General features: G+C 39.8%; 1 long non-coding RNA gene across 1 annotated transcript; it reads left to right on the top strand.

Moving 5' to 3' along the window:
- Positions 1-969: 969 nt before the first annotated feature.
- Positions 970-20,886, top strand: LOC139693299 (uncharacterized). The gene is made up of 4 exons (XR_011702034.1): positions 970-1,076; positions 1,577-1,718; positions 8,872-9,025; positions 19,526-20,886. It is a non-coding gene; the product is annotated as an uncharacterized lncRNA (long non-coding RNA).
- The last annotated feature ends 2,219 nt before the right edge of the window (positions 20,887-23,105 follow it).

Genomic DNA, 23,105 nt, shown 5'->3' with positions numbered 1-23,105 from the left:
CCGTATATTTATTTATTTCCCTATTTGTGAAGCCATGAGTAACAGTTACTTTTGATACAATTATAAAAGCAGGCAGAAGTGATGAGTTAAATAGGAGAAGACGTAGCAATATTCTTTCAACAGAAAAGTTTTTTAGTCTAACATAGGCAATAGCGCATGCATTCAAAAGGCCAGAAATTTTTCTGGCAAATAAATTAAGCTGTATGCACAGATTAAAAAAATAGAGTATTATTATTTGCAATCTAAGGTGATGGAGAATATTATTTTGATATTTTCATAACATGGTATCTTTTTCAGTATTCTCTAAGGTTTTGCGATTAAAGTTCACTTCACATCGGTATTTCTCGGTGGTGCTTGCGCCACTTGTGCGCCGTCCCTTTCACTCGGACCTCGGCGCAGTCTATGAGGTATTTTGCAATGACCGTTCCTCACTTAGGCTGTTGAAAATGTAATTATATGGTGGTGTAAAAAATAATCGGGAATGCTCGGCGAATGTCGGGCTCAATTGTGATGTGGGGAGTTGTTGAAAATAGAAATAATCTTTAAATGTTATGCGAAAGTGGGGAAAAAGAGTCATTCCAATATTTCATAAGCAAATTTGACATTAATGTCCCAATTTATCTTGAGTTTGCATAAGCTTCCTTGTATATTGGTCCTGGATGAACTTATTAGTATAATTACTGCGGCTAGTGAATCAAACACGGCTTAAGATAACCAAGTTTAAATTTGGCGGTGAAAATAACGGCACTTGTAACAGCCGCCTTGGCTTTTGTATGTGTTTATTAAATATCTGTTTTCGATAAATTAATAATTTATGCTAAGTATTATAATAAGGTTCATTATATTTATACTCTACTAATACTTGCGGATACTGGTGACTGATATTTATTGAGGTCGGGGCCGTTTAGTGGAATGCTGGAATGTTGAAATCGTTGCGAACAGCCACTTCCTAGCATCTGTACGTGGCAATTAAAGCGTTGAGGTACATCACGTACTGTACTGCCATTGAAGAATCTTCCTCTTGGAAGGCGTAAAAAGAGGTCGAAGGCCTGAATTGAAAATGCATGCGGTGGCATGTAAGTAGGATACTTTTATTGCAATTGTGCGTCGAAGGAAATAATATCGTAAAGTTACCACTGAAAATTTGCATTGAGTAGTGTCTGCGAATGTAGCAATCAGATTCGATGACGTGGCCAAACATAATTCTTTGACCTCGAACAAAATTTCAAACACTTTGGTTTTTAGAAAATCGATAATTCATAATGTATACTTTTTGTTGCTAACCTTTGTATTTAAGGCTGTGCAATAAGCGTAGAGAATGTATATGGTGAAACATAATTCTCGCTGATTAAGAATAATTGTGCATTCTGTTATACCAGCTGACAGTCTAACAGCTTGGCCGTGGTAGTTCATGCTTTACCCTTGTAGAATTAATACTATTTTGTGTCGTAAGTTATAGTTTCAGATGATAGTAGCATAATATACTTAGCTTTCCTAATAGATTTTATCCAAGGGCTTGGATACGATCACAATATGATATGGAGTATAATGTTGGTTTTAATTGTTTATTTTTCAGATAAATATGTTGGAGCTCTACGTGGCCATTCGCCTGGCGACTTCTTCGAAGTAATCACTCCTAGATGACTGCACCATATTGCTATATATTTTGACCTCAGCTGTGGTAAAAATATATAGCCATGGCGTACCTTTGCTTTGAGGTAGGTGCCTACTAGCTTAAAAATTTGTTACTTGATGTTGAGAACATTTTACGGGCATTTAATTTATGAATTGGTGTACATTTATATGTCCTGATGATCTAAATTATTATTATTACTTTTTATTTGTCCAGAGATCACAATACAAAAATACCAGGTGTGTGGTGTATGTACATGATATAAGGCACGTCAAAAAGGAGCAACGACACAGGCTCAATTAAAATACATAAAAGAAATGATGTTCGTAGTTACATAAATGTTTGGTACAAACCAATGAACATTGGCTGTAACATGCACATGCAATAGCAAATTCAGAAAAATCATTGATCATTAACATGAATCAGACCATCACCATTGCTAGAAACTAAAAGTATGAACTTACTGGTTGGGAATATTGTTGAGATATTCGTCAACCGAGTAGAACTTATTGCGCTGTATATATCTTTTTAATTTATGCTTGAATGCAGCAGTTCCCTTTGTATCCTTGATACTTTTGGGTAGTTTGTTATATACTCTGATGCCCATTTCATTGGGTCCTGATTTCAATGCTTTAGTTCTTATATTCCCATGATGGAAGTCATTCCTGCCTCTGGTGTAATGATGATGATACTTAAGAGAATAGTGGCCAATGTTATTTTTTATATTCAGAATTAAAAACAATGTAGATGCACAGGAGTGGTAGCAAATTTAATTCACGGAAAATAGGCCTTGATGGAGCATTGTGAGGTTTCCTGGTGATGATTCTAATAGCTTTCTTTTGCATTTTAAAGATGGTTTGAGAAATAGCTGCTGATCCCCATAATATTATACTGTAGGTTATATTTGAATAAATTTACCCATAGTATAAACTGAGTAGTATAGTTTTACTTGTAGTTTCATACAGGCGTCTTAATAAGTAGCAAGTTGAACTGAGCTTGTGTTGAAGGGCTTTTACGTGAGTATCCCAAGAAATATTTGCGCATAGAGAAATACCTAGAAATTTGCATTCCGTCACATGCTCAATTGATTGGTCATCGATTTTTACCAGCAGATCATCTGACACATTCTTATTGCGTGTAAAGTATACTATTTTACTTTAATTTACATTTAAGTCTAGAAGGTTGTCTGTACACCACTTGTTTATTGCAAGTGTGACAGACTTAGATTTTTCCACAAGGCTGGGATATGTTTGTGTTGATATTATTACATTAGTGTCGTCAGCGTACAACACTGGTATTATTCCATCATTATTTGGTAAGCAGTTAGGTAGGCCATTGATGTATATCACAAAGAGGAGTGGCCCAAGGGTTGAGCCTTGTGGAACACCTTTGTTAACTTGGTATGCTTCGGATGAATATTTTGACCCATCAACTGATAACACTACTTTCTGAGTGCGATTATGAATATAGGACTTCATCCAGTTTAAAGGAATTCCTCTAATTCCTATTCTATTAAGTTTAATTGGTAGTCTATTGTGGTTTACATTATCAAAAGCCTTTGACAAGTCAAAAAACATTCCAAGAGTTTTGCGTTTAGCATCTAATGAATTAAGTATGCTGTCGATTGCCTGACATATGGCAGTTGTGGTAGACCTTTCAGGTCTAAATCCATGCTGAGAATTTGAAAGTAGGAAGTTTTTTTTGAGATAAGGTGCTATTTGGATATACATGGCATTTTCGAATGTTTTAGCAAATGTATTTTTGGACGGCTATTGGTCTGTAGTTGTTCAAATCTTTGACACAGCTCTGGTTTTTATAAATGGGCACTACTTTTGATTCTTTTTATTGGGATGAGAAAATCCCTTGTATCAAAGATTCATTAAAATAAAAGGGGTGCTTTTATGGCTTCAAAACAATGATGAACGCTAAATTGGCTCAATGATACTAACTATAGTAAACTGAATTGAAGAGCGTAATTTAATTTAACTTAATACTGTATGCCTTAATCTGGAGTTGTCTGCTTGGGTACTGTCAAGGTTATAACTACCAATAATTGATAACAGTAAACATGAAGTACCTATTTATGAATAGAAACCAATATTTAAATAGTTGCATTCAATTTTATTAGAATAAAAAAGGCATTAATTATAAAATACGAAGTTTTGTGGGTAATGAATTTTATGGCTACATATCTCACCAACCTTCTGGTTGGTTACAGAGTAATCAACCCGAAGGTCGGTTTGGTAGGTGACGGTAGAGTTCACCCAGTACTAAGCCCAACGGCGTGTGACATACACATATCAGGGTAGTGGGGCCAGTTCCTTTCCCTGTGCCGGTTTGCCAGGAAGATATGGTACATGGAAAATAACACACCTGGGGCGGAGCTGCAGGTGCCCAGAGAGGCTTGCCTGGGAATCGAACCCAGGCCCTCGGTTTTTTTATATGTTATACTCTAATACATTAAATGCCTTTTGGGAATTAATATAAAATGTATTCATTTGTCTAAGACAGTAGAGAAGAACAAAGGCAATTTAAAAAGTTTTGTAAAGAATTTATTTTAAAAGAAATCAAATACAATTAAAATGCCTTTTTATCTTGTAATAGGAAAATGTAAACTCACAAATATCTGGTGGTAATCTTGTAATAGAAAAATGTAAACTCACAAATATCTGGTGGAAAAATATTCTTGCAATGGTTCCAAAGCGGTATTATTTAATGCGACTGAATTAACAGTTTCTTCAATCTTTTTCCAGATTGAAGAAACTAATGGGTGGGCTAAGCATATAATTTGATGAATATGCGCAAAAAAAATATGGGCATTTAAAGAACTTGCAATTTTGAAAGACTTTTTAGTGGTGAAATATTCGATTTGTTAAACAAATCAATTTTTTTGTTATCTGGACACATTTAGTATTTTTACATTCAAACAATGATCCATTGTTTTAGCAGTGAGTAAATGAGAAATATGACAAAGGTTTACCAGACTGCTTGTACAATAAATTATTTACACAATTGTACAGTACAGTATAATGGTTGTATTTTTTGGCTACGTGTAACAGTTTTATGTTAAAACAATGGCTCACTGGAGTCAATATTAGGTATAAATTTTATGGGGGTCAACTTTTGAATTCTAAACTTGGGTTATTTATAACTTTTCTGTTGAGTTGGCCCTTAAATAGGCGTGGGCATAATTGGATCAGTGATGATATACATGAGCCATATTTGGTGAATGAAAGTCATTTAATGAAATGAGAACATGAGATGAAATGTAAAAATTTACCAATTATATCATTTCTATTAAGTTCTTACAGAAAACATTTAGATCAATTATTTATATCTCTTCCAAGTCTAGGCATAATTCATTGGGAGAGAAGATGCAGATCAGAAGTGAAGTGCGATACAAGAATTATATTTTCATGCAGTGCATATCATATATTATCAGTATGGCTCTTCCATCAAGTACGAATAGATTTAATGAAGTGTGTGTCTTAATGCATCGCCTATTGATTGCCAATTTTGTTCTGTAAAATTGTGAAAAGTAATTATGCTCATTAGATTAAAATTTTAGCAAGTATCAGTCTCAAATATTCAGAGATGTCATTATCAATTTTGGATAACCTATTGAAATTGTAAAATTCAGTTTTGTTCTGGTCTTCTGTAGGCGGCGCAGCCAAATGAAAGGTTTGTTTTATGGTCACACACAGAGCCCAGCCAGTTTTGGTTTTGTGCTTGTTAGGCAGCTGACAGGAAAGCTGAACCCCTGCTATGATAACTTCTGCCAAGATTCTTTTCTTTTTGACATTCCTATGTGAAATTTATATATGTTTTACATTGTGACATAATCTGCTTTTGTCTTGGTCATGTGGTTTGAATAATAATTATTATTGCTTTTGATTAGAAACTGCCTATAGTTGTAAGCACAACGATACATTTCATAGCCTTGTCTAACAAGACGGAACCCAGCACCGCAAACTATAATAACCCTCTTCAATTCAGAATACTTTCTTCCTCCTTTTGTAACATCGATCATGCCATTTTTTTGCCTACCCATTTCTGTCTTACCTACTCTTCTCCCCTCTATCATAGTCATCAACATACCATTGCTAATCAAAAGGCTCCGCATCCCACCTTTCCTGCTTCCATTGGATTTCTCCCAGCTGCCTCCTCTACTCCCCCACCCCTGTCTACCTCTTTCCCATTGGCTTTCCTTTTCACCTTTTCCATCCTTCTCTATTCCCACATTTCGAAAGCCTCCAACCTATGTCTATCCTCCTGATTCGCTGGCCATGTCTCCACTGCATATAAAAGTTTCAATGAACCTTTTCTTGACATCATTACCCAACAACCCTGTTATCAATTTCCTCCTCCTTGTTAAAGCTTCTTTGCCTAATGTAATTCCTCTTCTAATGTCCATACTACTTTGACCATTTAGTCCCAAAACACTTTATAGTTAGGTAACCTTCTCCAGTTTACATATTTAGGAAAAATTAGCTTTCCTCTTTGCCATAAACAGCATAATATCTTGTTTTGTTTACATTGATTCTCATTCCATACCCATCGCACTAACTTTCCAATGCGCTCAGCAGGGCTTCCAATCTCCTGGCTGACTGGCTTATTGGAGCATCATCATCTAGAATCCTGATTGTATGAATTCCCCACCAACTTTCATTCCTATCTCCAGTTCTCGCCATTTCTCTTCGACCGTTTCCTCCACATATACATAGAAAAGCGTGGGTGACAATTGATACCCCTGTCTCATCCCTCTTCCTAACACTGCCCATCCTGACTTTCACTTGAGCATCATGGATGTGTGAAGGTTATGGGTAAGTCCATTAGCTAATCCTATTTTCTGTGACGCATTTATTAATTGTACCTATTCACTCTAGTGAACATATTAATATTCTGGAAATTTATGAAAGAAAAAATACATCATTGATGATCTAGTGCTTTCCCGGTATATTGCTCGTCGAAATTCCTCTCCGGTCTTTCAGTGGGTGAGAATAGCCATTGCAGCTGATGCTTTGATGCTTGAATCAGTCATTGTCTTCTGGGCAAGAGTGGATAATCTCTTGCATGGAAGACGATGCCAGAGTTGCTACATTGAAAAGTCAACACGAATGGAGACTCTCATTCAGTGACAGACTCAAAGAGGTTAAACATGCTATAAACCAGGTTATACTCCATTTTCTTCTCAATTAGTGATCTCATTACTGCAGTGGCATCACGTGTGCCTCTCCCCTTCCTAAACCAAAACTGATCATCCCCTTAGTAATCATTTTCCATTCTCTTCATCCTCTTATTGATTATCCTGAGCACCTCTTGAGGGGTGTGTGAAATCTAACTACGCATTTTTTTATTGTGCTCACATATGGCTGCCTTTCCATTTGTTGAAGTGAGAACTTGCACTGATTTGATGAAATCTCTTGGCCTAATTCCTCTCTCATAAATGCTATGAATTATTCCATAAAAACTCTTTCTCCCAAGTTTTCTTAAATCTTTCAGTAGTTCTGCGGGAATGTTATCTAATCTAACAACTTTTTATTTTAATGTTCTTTCTATCTCGCCATCAAGTATGCCTGGGCTTAAGCTATTGTCAACTATGTTATAACTTCTCCTATGTCGAAGCTTGCTGGTTTTTATGCCTTTACTCCATAGTTCTTTTACAGTATATTCTGGTTATACTCATATACATATTCCTGCCATTTCTCTTGAATCTTCGGTGGTTGAATTAATAATTTTCCTGACATAAAACCATAAACACAGTAATCAACCTGAAGGTCGGTTTGGTAGGTGATGGTAGAGTTCATCCAGTACTAAGCTCTTTACGGCATACAGCATGTGTGAAATTCAGACATCAGGGTAGGGGGGCCAGTTCCTTTCACTGTGCCAGTTATGGTTTCCTAGGAAGACCTGGTACCCGAAAAATCACACAGCTTGGATCCAGCTGCAGGTGCCCAGAGAGGCTTGCCTGGCCCTCTGGTCAGTAGTCAAACACTCTACCCCCGTTTCACTTTCCTGACCTCTTTGATTTTTTGCATGGATTTCCCCTTCATACTTCCTGACAGTGCTTTCATGTTCCTGTGTGTCACCCCAATTTCACTTCTTTCTAAACTTTCCATATCCTCCCGGTGCATCATAGACTACACTTCTTTCCCTAATAGTTTCCTGACTCCATATATTATTCAATTTTTAGTTTTTTCTCCTTCCTACCTCTCCTTCTGAGTAAAGCTAATAGAGTGGGTGTCAGAGATACAGCCTTGCAATGGCTAAAATCTTATTTCTTTGAAAGATCTCAAGTAGTCCAAATAAGGTCCTTGTTTTTAGTCATGCAATATTTCAAGAGGATATTAATGAATCTTAACAATCAAAGAATTACTTGTGCATCCAACACTAAGTTCTTAGGTGTACATGGTCAACAAAATGGTGTGTGGAATATTCGCGTTAATAATCTATGCTCTCAGCTGCATACTGTGATGTGCACTATTTGCTTCCTGCATGACACAAGTTCCCTAGAGGTGTTAAAACTCTTGTGTTATTCTTATTTTTCCTCCAAGGCATCCTATGGAATAAAGTTGTGGGGATCATCTGTGTGCATGTTGCACAAAGTTTTCTCAATTATAAAAAAGTTGTTACTTGTGTTCTTGGTGCTGCTTATAGGACACCATGTAGGCCCTCATTAAAAAAATTTAATGTTCTTACCATTCCATTTTTGTGTACATTTGCCATGTCTGTCTTCATCAAATATAATATCCATCTATCTTTCATGCAAATAGTGATCAATTGCTCTTATTCAACTAGAAATCATTGCAGCATCCACACAAATTACCATTAATCAGCAATTTCATTTAAAAGCCCAATGGCATTGGGTGTAAGAATTTGTAACAAATTACCACTCTCATTGAAAATGAGTGATAAGGTATGCAATTTCAAATTGGAATGCGGGAGACTCCTGATCAAGTGTTATAATTCATCGGATGAAGTTTCAAATGACCAGCAGTTAAAATTCATTGTGTTTTCATTACACACTTTAATGTATATACTCTTTTTTTAAGCATGTTCATAGTGTCAAAATGTACCTGTATTTTGTACTATTCTTTTTTTTGCTGACTACTATACCTACATGGTATGTGTGATCAGTGGGCATTAAAATATTATTTCTCTCAATGGATATCTGCATCCAGCACTTGTATGTAGAAGGAATACTTAAGCCTGCACTTTCTTTCTTTCTGTCACTTCAGAGTTCTTGGACCTGATGGCCTTTGGGAGATATTCACCAGAAATGCAGCAAAACGGTTGGCGTATCTAAGGATTCAACCTGGCAGTGGTCCGAGATCAATGAGGAATTTTTAGCATCAGAACTGCAAGACCCACTTGACTAATGATCTTCCAGAGGTAACACATTGAGCCCTATTACACTTATTTTTGCCCAGCTTTGCCTTTGAATTGGAACAGCTGAAATGAGTCGTTATGTTTCAAACTGATTTTCTTTTATGATGACCAGTCATCAATCCCAAGATTGGGTTGATGTAGTTCTCTGCTCACTTGTTTGATTGGCAGACCTATTCATGGTCACATGCTTCTTCACCTAAGCACCTGTCTTTATTTGCTGAATGCATCCTATCTGTTGACGTCATGGTCTAGTGGGTAGAGTGAGCCATACGCTGTATTTTTAAAGCATGAAATTGGCTGACCACAATAGAAGCTTGGTGATAGTTTAGACTTAATGCATTACAAGCTGGATGACGAGTAGTTATGCAGGCCTACTTATCCACTTTTTTAATGCACCTTACAATAATTGCACCATAAATTAATGGACATTTTTTCCCAAAGTATGTCTGTGTAAATGATGTTTAAATTAAAGTAGTCTCACTAATTGCCCAACAATTTCATGTATTATTTAAGTAGATCTTTGGTTGTTAATCTAGCCTTGATCTTCTAATTTAATTTTTCCTTGCCAAATATGACGCAGTATACAAGGTGAAGTCCTTTTATCTCCCTATGACCATATTGCCCAAATATGGTTGTAGGGAGATAAAATATGCACTAGCTCATTTTCATGAAACCTTTGTTGCATTTTTATCCTTCAATTTCATTGCAGTCACGGAATCTAAATAAGAAACAATGACTTATTTTTTGCTAAGCATTATCTGTATCCTGTGTATCACAGAATGTCCTTCGTTGATATGGTTGTGATATTTTGTTCATATGAAGCCTCATAAGTTTCTAAGAAATGTCACCCTTCCAGTTTACGCGACAAGTGGTCACAAATATTTACTGTTTGCTTCACAAGGGTTGAAGATTTGCTGAAAAAATTTATTATTTGAGAGTAAACTATTTTTAGAAGGTTTGCCAAATGAGGTCAATCTCCCATTTGCTGTCTCTATGTAAATTTTGAATTTTTCTTTCAAATGAGAATGATCTGCCAGCCCCCACAGTCCTGCGAGAAAGCTTCCGATTCCACGACCTTTTGTATCCGATATGAAGCTCTGTAAATGGGTCCTATTTCCCTTCCAACCTGTTTTGCACAATAAGCATGGTAACGATCTGTTATCGGAGCCATCTTGTAACTCAATGAACCATAAACCAGAATTACTTCATTTTATAAAATGTAACACTACTCAGTTCACCACTATGAAAGGCAATGGACTTGCTGAGTTTATCCCTCAATGGAATTTCAATAATCTCAATATTATTCTTTTTGACTGTATGGTAATATATGGGAGTGAATGTGTGGTATCAACCAACCTCCGTGTTTACATTGCGTAAGCATCTACTCAAGAGAATCGCCCACAAGCTAAGGATTAATTATGTCCACATAGAGGTAAATTTTTGCGAGGGAGGGAGGCACGCTTCTTTTCACCAAACCGCTTTTATTTATAGCATGTGCCTCTCTCATATAATCATTTATATTCTTGGGGAGTGAAAAATCAGCATTTTCACCACTTTTACTCTTAATATCCCCTTATGCAAGTAAAACTGTTATTTTAAATGTATCCTAGTTAATGTGATTTTTACTTGCCGTCTTGAAACCTGAAAGAGGTTTGATAAATAAATTGTGGAACGAGTTATATACACCCAGTAGCAAAGTATAAGTCACATTGTCAGCAGCAATTTGCACACCTGGAAAACCCCGCTTGCTCAATCCCTATGAGTTTTCCGTCAAGGGAAGATTTTTAGAATTGTTCAAAATTTCCCTTTCCACTGCTTTTTTTATATCATCATTCAGTTCATGGTATGGCTTCAAGAACAACTTTCCTATGCTCTCATACGTCCCCGTTGGTACCACGAATTATGACCCATCATTCAATTTAATTTTAACTTCAGTAATACTAGGTTCATCCCGAGGTCCACCTATCTCCCCAAGAACCAATCCATCTTCATTTTGCATTCTATTGTCCTTTCTGTGAGAGACAGAAGATGTCTCCTTCCCCCTCTTTAGTTCCTTCAATTAATTCTCTAAGTTCATGGTTATTAATCATTGGAATGGAAATTTCTGCCAGACCAACATACTGTTCATTATTTTTTAAATCGATATGATGACTCAATTTTGTTCGATAATGAAATATTGTATTTTTTTGGGAAAAATGCCTTTGAGCTAGCGCTGGGTAGCGTTACATAAAATTTGTTCATATTTTAGGCGCGGATGAAGCCGAAATCCAAGAGTTAAAGGACTGTGGGTATCGTGGCCACTTGACAAAGTATTCGTGACCACTCCCTATACGCATCAAAATCTTCTCAATCTTGTATTCTGTGTTGTGAGAAACACTCACCTTGACTAATCCTTGCATAAAACTACCCTTTATATTCTTCCCGTTCATATCCTGCAACTTGTAACTGGGTCCAGGTCTGGATCGAGGTCTAGTACTGTGGTAACGACTACCTGAAAATTCCTTCTTTTATAGCTCTGTAGAGGTATCTTGGTGGGGGAAATAATTTCCAGTTTCTTAGTAAATAAGCCCTTAGAAACTCACCCCACAATGTCCTCACTCATCACTGATGTAGACTTTCATTTTCACTCACCCCTCACTCAAGCGTATGATTTTTACATTCAAGCCATATTCGAGACATATGCTGCTAGTTAAATGTTAGTCTGATCTGGTCAAATCATTTTAGCTTTAATGTGATGACTGTAGGAATTTGAATGGTAATCGTAAGTTGAATATTAACCAACGATTAATTTTTGGAATAAGAATATTAAGAAGTTCTCTATCTCCGGTACTATCATTTGAACGAAAAAAATTAAGAGTACAGTTTTAAACTAAAATTTACTTATCTTTCGAATGGCGATATTTGTTTTTCTCTAGCACTTCTCATTATTGAGATAATCGTGTTTGTTTATTGTCTAATTGGATGTTTTTTTTATCTCCAAACCAGTACACAATATAAGATGTACGCAATATTTTGAGAGGACACTTTTCAACTAAAATTTACTTATCTTTCGAAGAGTGCTGTTGGTTTTCCCTAGCAATGTTCATTTTTGAGATAATTGCTATTGTTGATATTTACATGAAATGCACGTGTACCCAAAGGCTGCAGGTGGTCAGAGGGAGGTGGATAGATGCCATCGGCCTTCGTCCGAAGTGGCTACATGGAAGTGACCTCGACTCGAAGTCCTTGATGGGGTGCCAGATGGGTGGGGTTGATAATTGGGGAAAAAAGATGTCTTCTTGCCATTTAGTGTCTAGGTTCTAATGTGACCAACATTATTTGGGAATGACATTTTTCCTGCCTTAAATTCTTTTTCATTCAAGCTGTCATGGACGGTTGATAAAAAAATGGGAGCTGATGACTGGTTCTTTGATTAAAGACCCAAAGGAAAGACTAGCATACACGTCAATGTAGTTTTGTATGGGTCAGAAGTTAGGTCATTGAGACAAAAGGATAATCATTAATAGGAAGTATTTCAAGATATAGGTTAGATATGATATGGTATGCAGTATTCTGTTAGGCTGGGGACCTAGTTGTTTTTTTCCTGTCTGCCCATATTTTTTTTTAGGGGAAATCACAATCAAACATTTTTTCATTTAAGAGTCCAGTAATTGAAAGGTGCAAAGTCCACTGCTACAAAAAAGTATAAACTCTGTGTTTAACATTAATCAAAATGGGGGCCAGAACTCCTTTGACCAGAACATATCAATGTTATCTGAGAGCCAGTTTTGGACTAAATGTCTCGTATAAGCTGGTGCACCGTCCTGTTGAAAGACATATTGTCTTCCCGAGGCCATCCACGGTTTCACGACATTCTTCAAAATTTGCAAATTCACAAAAAAATTTGGAAAATTCCTCTGATATCAGCGCCTGAGTGTTTCCTCAAATGAGGTTTTCTCGTTGGGTTAGCAAAACCTTACCCAAACTTCTCCAAGGCATTATACTTAGCCACAATATCATAAACAGTTGATCCGGGGTACAAGAAGAATCGACCCCCCCGCGGGTAGGGGGATAGAGAATACTCCCGCAGTATCCCTGCTTGTCGTAAGAGGCGACTAAAAGGGCGGGGAGAAAACCCCGAAAACAAACCCCAAGCCAGCAAGGGATGCGTCCGGACAGTGCTGTGGATCCACTGTCTGTGAGCGGCCATACCATCTGGCCTGCGATCCGCCCAGGTGTTTGCCGTGCCTGGAGACCCGTAAGGGAGAAAAGGGGATCCTGGAGGGTGAGCTTTCTGGTTCCCAGCAGGGTGTCGGATGCCCTGTATGGACCGGGGAGTGATACCCCTCTTCGGCCCCGGATTTCGTGTAAACGGGAGGCCGGGAGCTAGCCACTCCCGGTCAATCGGCTTCCGTCGCGTTTTCGCTCCGGTGGCGAGTGCCAAGGTTGTGGGGGTCTGCGTAGGGAGGTCGGAGATGTAAGGGTTTTGGTGGGCCCTTGCACCGAAGATCCACCCCGAAACAGACAACCACTCCTGAAGCGCTATATCCCTCGAGTTAGCCCTGGCGACCGCTCCGGTTTGGCGGAGTGGCGTCCCAAATGTGTGGCTCCGTGGCGGGTGGGGAGGCCGAGGGACGAATAATTAATTATTATGGAGGAAAAACCCTTTCCACCACTAAAAAGATCCCGTCCGGACACCGGCGGGGGAGAAAAGTGCATAGGCGCATGTAAGCGCTATTTAATTATGTCGTGCATAAAGGAAGGTGAAACCTTGAAAAAGGTTTCTCCTTTCTTAATTCGCAGAGTTTTGTCACAGATTGTGCCTGGGGACCCAAAGAGCGTGAAGAAGCTCCGGGATGGTACACTTCTTATAGAGACCCTGAACGATACACAAAGCGATAAACTGCTTGCTATGGGAATGCTCCATGACATTCCGATTAAGGTGGAGGTGCACCGCACTCTTAACACCTGTCGGGGAGTCATCAGTCACTACGACCTCCTATACGTGGACATCGAAGAAATCAAGAGAGAAATGTTCTCTCAGGGAGTGACTGATTGTCGTCGACTCACCACGAGGCGCAACGGAGAAAACGTAAACAGCACCTCCGTGATCTTGACGTTTGCGCGTGATAGACTACCCGACAAGGTGTTTGTGGGCTATGAATCGGTACCAGTGAGGCCATTCATCCCAAATCCCGTGCGTTGTTTCAAATGCCAACGGTTCGGCCATGTCGCGTCGCGTTGCGAGGGTAAGGCCACCTGCCCGCGCTGTGGCAAAGACGCGCACGAGGATAAAGAGTGCTCTTCGGAACCTCTTTGTGTCAATTGCGAGGGTACACACCCAGTGTACTCTCGTGATTGCCCGAAGATGAAAGAAGAGAGGAAAGTCATGGAGATAAAAACCCTTGAAAAAATCCCATATGCGGAAGCGAGGAGAAAATACAGGGCGCTAATCGCTCCAACTTTCTCCCGGTCCTTTGCTTCCGTTGCAACCACGCAATGTGTAAAGTGTACCATCGCCACGCAGACGGAGATACCGAAAGAATCCCCAGTTGAAAACACGCAAGTGCCTAAACCCAAAAGGGTGAAGGATGGGAAGAGTAAGGTGGACAAGGAGCCACCTACTCCTGTGGGCCCTTCAAAGAAGAGCCCACAGAAAACCACCAAGGGGAACACGCCAAAAGGGCGTGAGAATACACCTTCCCCGCCGCCTCCAGTGAAGCCAAAGAGGCCGGAGGTAATTGAAGAGGACCAGAGTATCTCTGATACTGAGGTCTTCGCAAACGAGTGGAAGAGGAAACATCGCTTCAAGCGATAACCTCAATAGAGTTGGTCATCTCCCTTTTTAGTCATCTTATTTATTTATATATTTATTTATTTATTTTAATTTAACACTTTAAATGTGTTCCATCCTGCAGTGGAACTGCAATGGCTTTTATCGGCACAAGGAGGAGCTGGCCATTTTAATCCAAGATTTTAAACCCTCTTGTATTTGTCTCCAAGAGACCCATTTTAAGGCTGAAGATAAGGGTATTCTGAAGGGATTCACTGTTTTTAGAACGGATGACCTAAGTGGCCAACGAGCCCAAGGGGGAGTAGCAGTTGCGGCCCGTGAGGCCCTTTACACCTCGCGAGTCCAACTGAACTCTCCATTCCAGGCCGTCGCTGTCACGGTGCACACCCCTGAGAGGATGACGTTATGCAACGTGTATCTGCCAGAGGGTGCACCGGTGACCCGCCTGAACCTTGAAGCCCTTGTCCACCAGCTTCCTCAGCCGTTCATTTTGATGGGAGATTTTAATGCCCATGATCCTCTCTGGGGAGGGCCAGAAACCCAAAGCAATAGGAGAGGTCGAATTTTATCCAACTTTATTGAGGATTTTAACCTGTTTTTATTAAATAGCGGCGAAAAAACCCGCTTTAACAGCTTCAATGGGGAATTCTCAGCAATAGATCTTTGTCTATGCTCGAGAAGTCTAGCCCCAAAGCTGAAAATGTCCACCCACAACGATCTCTGTGGGAGTGACCATTTTCCTCTTCTACTCGTTAAAGAAGACTCTTCGCCCACCATTTCAAAACCTCCGGAAAAGTGGCGTATTAACCGTGCGGACTGGCCACTTTTCAAGCGCACGTTTACATATAAACACGACGCAAGTTTCGACGCGTTGCACAACGTCGATAAACTAAGTTCAACGCTGTTGGCGGCAGCTACCAAAAGTATCCCTCGTACGTCCGGGAACATTAATCGAGCTCCTGTCCCTTGGTGGAACGGGGAATGCGACCGGGCGATTCGGGCGAGGAAAAAAGCATTAAATATTTTTAGAAAATATCCCACGGCAACTAATCTGGCATCGTACCGCCGCCTGAGAGCGCGAGCTCGAAGGGCCGTGAAGGAGGCCAAGAGGGCTTCCTGGATAGAATACGTCTCTACCATCAACCATCGCACGCCGCTTGGTCAGGTATGGGACAAAGTCAAGAAAATCTCCGGGTCCAAGGGCTCATTTGTCATCTCGCCATTGCTTGTTGCTGGCCGGGTGGTTAATTCACCTGCCGAAATAAGCAACATATTTGCCAGTCAGTTCGCGGCCAATAGCAGTGACGAGGGCTATGCCGCGGACTTTGCGAACCTGAAGAGGCGATGCGAGAGAGTCCCTCTCAATTTTGGTGCAGGTCCTACAAGTGAATATTACAATGAGCCTTTCACGTCCTGGGAGCTTAAATCCGCCATCGAAGACTCCCATTACACCTCGCCAGGGGCGGACGAAATCCACAACGCATTTCTCCGGAACATTCCGGAAACTGCGATTGGGGAGGTCCTAAATACCCTCAACCAACTTTGGAACGAGGGCAGTTTTCCAAATGCCTGGCGAGAGTCCATCGTGATACCAATCCCAAAACAGGGCAAGGACAAAAATGACCCGAACAACTACCGTCCCATATCTCTCACCAGCTGCCTGTGCAAGGTGATGGAACGGATGGTAACCGACGTCTCATGTGGTGCTTGGAGAGTCGACACCTGCTCTCCGACGCTCAGTGCGGCTTTCGGCGTGGCAGGTCCACGACAGACCATCTGGTGCGCACTGAGAACTTCATCCAGGAAGCCTTTCTCCACCGTCAACACGTCATAGCAGTCTTTTTCGACCTGGAGAAGGCCTATGATAGTGTGTGGCGATGGAGAATCCTCAACACGCTCCACAAGTGGGGATTTAGAGGCAACATGGCCCTATTTATCAGAAATTTTTTAACTAACCGCCTTTTTAAAGTAAGGACTGGGAAGCACTTATCCCGATCTTTTACACAGGAGAACGGGGTACCCCAGGGTTCAGTACTGAGCGTGACGTTATTTGCCATCGCCATCAACGACGTGGTGGAATGCATCAATGCCCCGGTGATGGCATCGCTCTATGTGGACGACTTAGCCATATTTTGCCGGTCGACACGACTGCCAAACGCTTCCAGGCAAGCCCAGGTGACTCTAAACAAACTGGGAGAGTGGTCGCGAAAGAACGGATTTCGTTTCTCCATGGAGAAAACGAAATGCGTGCAGTTTCACCGTCTTCGCGGTTACCACGTTACCCCGACCCTAACCCTGTTGGGTAGGATTCTTCCATTTGTGGAGTCCGTCCGCTTTCTCGGCATGATCCTGGACCAAAAGCTGAACTGGCGGGAGCATATCCGCGTGTTACGCGAGAGGTGTCGCCAAACCCTCAACGTTTTAAAGTTTTTAACTCACTCCACTTGGGGAGCAGACCGCTCCACCATGCTTTTATTGTACAGAGGCTTGGTGCGATCCAAACTGGACTATGGTTCCATAGTGTATTCCTCAGGACGAGAGTCTTACTTGAGACCACTCACATGTGTCCACAATGCTGGGATACGGTTGGCCACCGGGGCATTTAGAACAAGCCCAGTCCCAAGCTTACTTGCAGACGCAGGGGAGCCTCCGTTGGAAACCCGCAGGATGATTTTAATGGGCAACTATGCCTGTAAAATTTTATCAGAGACAATCCACCCTTGTTTTAACATAGTTTTTAACCAACGGTTTTTAGACTTATTTAACAGGCGGAGAAGGGCAACTAGGCCCTTTGCCGTTCGTTTTAATGATTTTATTAATGAGGTAAATTTTACATTTCCTCAAATATGCCCCGTCTCCTATGCTAAGTATCCGCCTTGGTTAACACCAATGCCGGATATTAAACTCATTGCCAGTGCACGCCGCAAAGCCAAAACGACCGATTCCGAATACCAGCAGCTCTTCAGTGCCGTCCTCAGCTCACTTTCTGACTTTGTCCCAGTCTACACCGACGGGTCAAAGTCAGAATCTGCATGTGCCTATGCGGTCGTGTCCCACTACCATGGAGTCGTGAGGAAAAAACTGCACACTTCTTGCAGCATTTTCACAGCCGAGCTGTCAGCCATAAGGACGGCCCTAGGAGAAATAAAAGAAAGCAATGGCTCTTTCCTCATCTGCACCGACTCGTTGAGCGCCCTAAAATCTTTATCGGCCTTTGCACCTGTGCACCCGATAGTCCAGGAGATCCATTATACCCTGTTGTCCCTTCAGAGAAAGGGGAACAGGGTCTCCTTTATATGGACTCCTGGTCACGTCGGCATAAGAGGCAACGAAAAAGCTGACCAGGCAGCGAAGGATGCCCTTCGAAAACCCGAGACCGACTCCACCTTGGTTCCAATGGAGGACGTGAAGGCCGCCTTGCGGAACTCGGTCCTGCATCAGTGGAAGGAGACTTGGCAGTCTCTTCAAAATAATAAACTCAGGGCAATAAAACCGGTCGTTTCACCATGGTCCTCTTCCATCCGGAACATTCGGAGGGAAGAGGTCATGATTACGCGCCTGAGAATAGGACACTCTGCCCTCACTCATTCGTACCTCTTTGCGGAGGTAAAAGAACAGCCCCGCTGCAATGAGTGTTTCCAACCCCTGACGATAAAACATATCCTGACGGAATGTACAACATACCAAAGGGCCAGAGACATGTTGAAGATAAGGGGAGACTTAAAAAATATTTTAGGGGATGACTCTGGGTCTATAAATCGAGTCTTAACTTTTTTAAGGGCAACCGGTTTAATGGGGCAGCTTTAGCTTCGGAGCGCATAATTTTAATGCTTTTGATTTTAGCATTTTCCTTTTTTTTTGTTTATTTTATTTATTTATATATTTATTCGTATCTATCTGTTTACTTATTCCTAGTTTAAAAGGAACATAAGTTTTACGTAATGACAGTGGTGCAAAATGACCATAGCTGTCGACGCACCCTACAAACCCCTAAAACTACTACTACCAAGAAGAATCGAACTACCTATTTCGAAATACAAAACCAATGGCAAACACTTTCGATAATAGCAGTTCTTCGATTGCACTCCGCACTTGTATGTAATATCTCGGCCATTTTGAGGTTATGACTGTTTACTGGATGCCTATAGCTTTCAAGAACGCCTATTACGACCTCCAGTTGAACTATGATGTGGCAGGAAATGCAAATTGAAATTTGTATGGAGATAACTGCTGCATCCTGTATATACATTTTATTTCTTCAAAAATTGTGCAATTTATACCTGACGTTTCCTATATTTATGAATACATGAATATGCAACAAATCTCTGGACAAATAAATGCATTATTATAATTATTTAAGTTTATTAATGAATTCACTGGATTTAAATTAGCTGCATTTAATGATTACAAGAAAATTAGGGTTGACAAATACATAGTGTGTATGATTAAGAAATGTTAAGTAACAATGCTGTGGTAGACCAATTTGAGAGTATATATATGATTGACAATATTCTGTGGCAACAAATATATTCTTTCGACATATGTTGCCTAGCATGGTTGAGTTGATCCATAAGAGGAGTTCATTTAACTTTAATTTTTGTGTTAACATCTTGTTTTATCAATAAACTAATGTTTCCTCTATTTTGCAACTTCCATGTTACATTTAGTTTAGTGAAAAATATGTCCACTTATCTTTGTATCTGACATGAACTCTTAAATATTTTGTATAGGTGTACCTGTTTGAGTTGCATGGTGTCATCCTGATTGCCGAAGATGGTGACATGGCCTTGGAAGAGTGGAAAGGAAGAAATTATTAAATCAAGTTCAAAAAGACAATGTGGTTTATTTCCAGTAGGTGATTGCCTCCTGTCTTCAAACCTACTGCGAAAGAAGCTCAAAACACCCTTTAGGCTGCCACCGAGCATCTAATTAGGCATAACTTGCAAACCATCCCTTTTGTCATCTCATCTAAAGGTGATGTGTCTGCATCCCGACGGCCCAACAAGTAACTCTTCTCAAGATCATGTAGATTCCATTCCACTTCACTACCATCAGTCATCCAGCACTGGGCATTTTATCAGAGCCATGATCCATTGGAATAATGTGCTGTATCTCTCCCCTGTATTATGGTTGGTCTGGTGATTAATTCAGACAATGAAGTGATATTCCTGGTATGGGTTCAGAATAGGTACACAAAAAGTTCAACAGCCTGCATGTTATGTTTTGGACTCGGGATATATTTGTAAATTTGTGTGTAGAAGGAGAAATGGTATTGGAATGCTCTGAAGAGAGCTGGATGTACTGAGCCCTGAAATCATCCTTTATGGTTTTAGTGTATGTTGCAATACCATTGAAAAATAGCCATGGGCGATGGTAGTATCACCATATCAACTGTTTAGTTTTCATTACAATAATTTCAGTGTGTAAAAATCATTTGCCTTGACCTGGATTCAAATCTGGATCCCTCGATGTCCAAACAAGTGCTTTAGCTAGTTAAGCTACTGAGTAACTCTGAAATTTTAGGGGCTTTGAAAGAACAAGATGTTGTGAGGAAATACTATGCATACAATGTCACAGGCAATTGTAGATTGGCTGAGGGCGAGAGCTTTGATACTGAAATTTTTCCATTCGAATGCATATTAGCGGATGACTCTGTTAAAAATTACTGCTGCGGCAACTCCTGCAATTGAAATGTAATGCTTGAAAACAGTATTGCCATATTTTATTTACCACAAATTATCGTATGCATAGCTCGTACAAGCTAATTTTCTTAAGCTTATTCACTCCATATTGCTGCATTGTGCTGTGAAATTGTGAATTCTCATAGGGAGGAACTTGGTTGATGAAGAAATGTTTTTAAAAAAATTCAAATGTTATATCCTACCAAAATGGGAAGGTCTTTTTTGATTTTTGTTTCATTATATAATTTTCCACTGATACTTACTCTATTATGTGTGTAGAAAGAGAAATGGTATTGAATGCTCTGAAGAGAGCTGGATGTACTGAGCCCTGAAATCATCCTTTATGGATGTTACTTTTATAGTTGTTCTATAGTTGTTTAATCTGAAAATTGTCTGCCATATTTATCTACCGTGCCGTGTTTTTTGCTCCATTTCCTTGACTTTTTGGTGAAATTATTGGGAAATTATGAATTACTCATAATTTGTAGGTTGTCTAAAATCCCAATTCTGTATGTTAGCTTCATTAGACAGTTCATGGGAATACTTTAACTCTAGTGATTTTGGGGAAATATCAGTTTCTTTGTTTATATTTTCTTACTCTTGGTACAGTATGAAGAGTTATCTTCAGTGCAATGTTGATGGAAATCATGGTATTCAGTGAAAGATCCTGAAAATCATTCTAGTTAGTACTATTGATATCATGTGGGTTTTGTCACCAAATCCATAGCATGGACAAGGTCCTCATCCCTGTGGAGGTCAGTGATAGAATCTACTGCCTTGGCAGGGACAAAATTGCAAAAATCTCTAGTCTTACTTTTCACAGATAATAAGCTGGCTCACCATGCTGGCCTTGGACTTTGTAGTTGCAAATTAGTTTTACCAATTAGGGTGGTGAAGACTCATTCCAACATCTGTTTCACCCTGTTCTCTTATGCTGCCAGGAAATAAGAGATGTATAGGAAATCCATGGAACTGTAGACATATCATGCGGACATCTACTTCTGGCAATTATTTGAAGACTTTTATTGAGCCCCTTTATAGTAAATACCATGATGTATCTGTATACATCACAAGGGTCTAAGATGAAATGATGCTAATGAGTGATGAATCATGGGATAGGGCATGGAGGACTAAACTCCTAAGTGTTTATAGTCCAGATAAATTTCATTACCTCTTCAATGAATGCAGTTTACTTCAAATGTGTCACCTGCTGCTTTTTGACTTAAAATAGTTACCTTTGGAGGGGGTTGATGTATTTGTTACTATCATGAAGAGGTTGAAAGCATAAATACGGCATTATAATGAAGGTTGTTGGAATGTCCAAGGAATTCAAGGGGCAATTGGTCTTTTTCCTAGGGGAAGGGTAGCATTGCTCCCCTGGTAAGTTGTTTTCTTTCCATTCTCCCTGGAAGAGGACAATATGCAGTGTTTGACCTGGATTTTGAGAATATCTGCTCTTGAATGCTTGCTTGGGAATGTCACACACATCTGCATCTCCTTCCATGATGCTGGCCTACAAGTTTATGATTGATCATCTTGTTAATGATTCAACAAAAAACTGAAAATTGCATCAAAAATGACTAATAGTTATTGAATCAAAGTTCAGATTTTTTAAGACACCAAAATAAGGGGACAAAACTGGTAGGTGCAATATTGATGAGTGATCTGAACGAAGTAGGGAAATGGTGATGGAAATAGTAAAAAGGAAATATAATCTTGAGGCAGTAACTTTGTCTTTCTTAAGCAGTCTCTTGAAAGGCAATACAACTATGCACTTATAGGGGTTTGTAACTAATCCATAAGGCCCATTTATTGCTAGATCCTTACACAAATACCGGTTATTTTCTCTGGATATAAGGATCCTTTGAATGGTCAAATCAATTTAAAGGGATGCACCCAGCTTTCTTCATTGGAGCTGCTATGCTGTCAATCCCAGAGAAAGCTGGTAGCTCAGTACTTAGTTCATCCCTACAGTCATGTAAAAACAGTGAAGTGGCAGTATCTGGTAGGTTTACTTAATGGAAAAAAGATTGCCGGTTATTTATGGGTAGGTACACCTCCAAAATTCCTTAACCAGGCTTATATTCCTGATTGTGAGGATTGAAACTTTTTGTTCTTTTTGTCTTTCCACTCTCGTCAGGCTGAAGGCCATTACGTTGGAACATATTCAGTTAACAAGAACTTATTGATGCGAGCCCTAGCATCAAAAGAGGATGTTCCAAAATTACCAGTATTTAAATATGGAGACTCCATTCCTCTAGGAATATTTACATTAACAGCATAATCTCCATTATCATCATGAACATTATAAACCAAATAATTTTCTGGCAAGTAATTTATTCTATATTTAAAAGCTCCTAAATAGGCAACGGAGCTAGCTAATTGCATAACTGATTGAGCTCTTGAAGGAGCATCAATTGGATTCTCTCATGTAGAATTTGGATGCGTGACTAACAATTGTCCCGTAGAGCCTTGAACAATTTGGCTCACCTCACACATCTTAAACGTCTTCGTAGCTTGCAATTCATAACCGAATTTGTTTGACATTTTGTTCATCTTAATGGAGGTGTATTTTTATGGCCTGGGAGATCTAGAATGATTCATCCAGTCTCCATACTTAGCATGTTAG

Source organism: Hetaerina americana, unplaced genomic scaffold, assembly GCF_022747635.1.
Source record: "Hetaerina americana unplaced genomic scaffold, ioHetAmer1.1.p SCAF_46, whole genome shotgun sequence".
NCBI lineage: Eukaryota > Metazoa > Arthropoda > Insecta > Odonata > Calopterygidae > Hetaerina > Hetaerina americana.
Note: the sequence above shows the minus strand (reverse complement) of the source record. Positions and strands in the feature narration are given on the sequence as shown.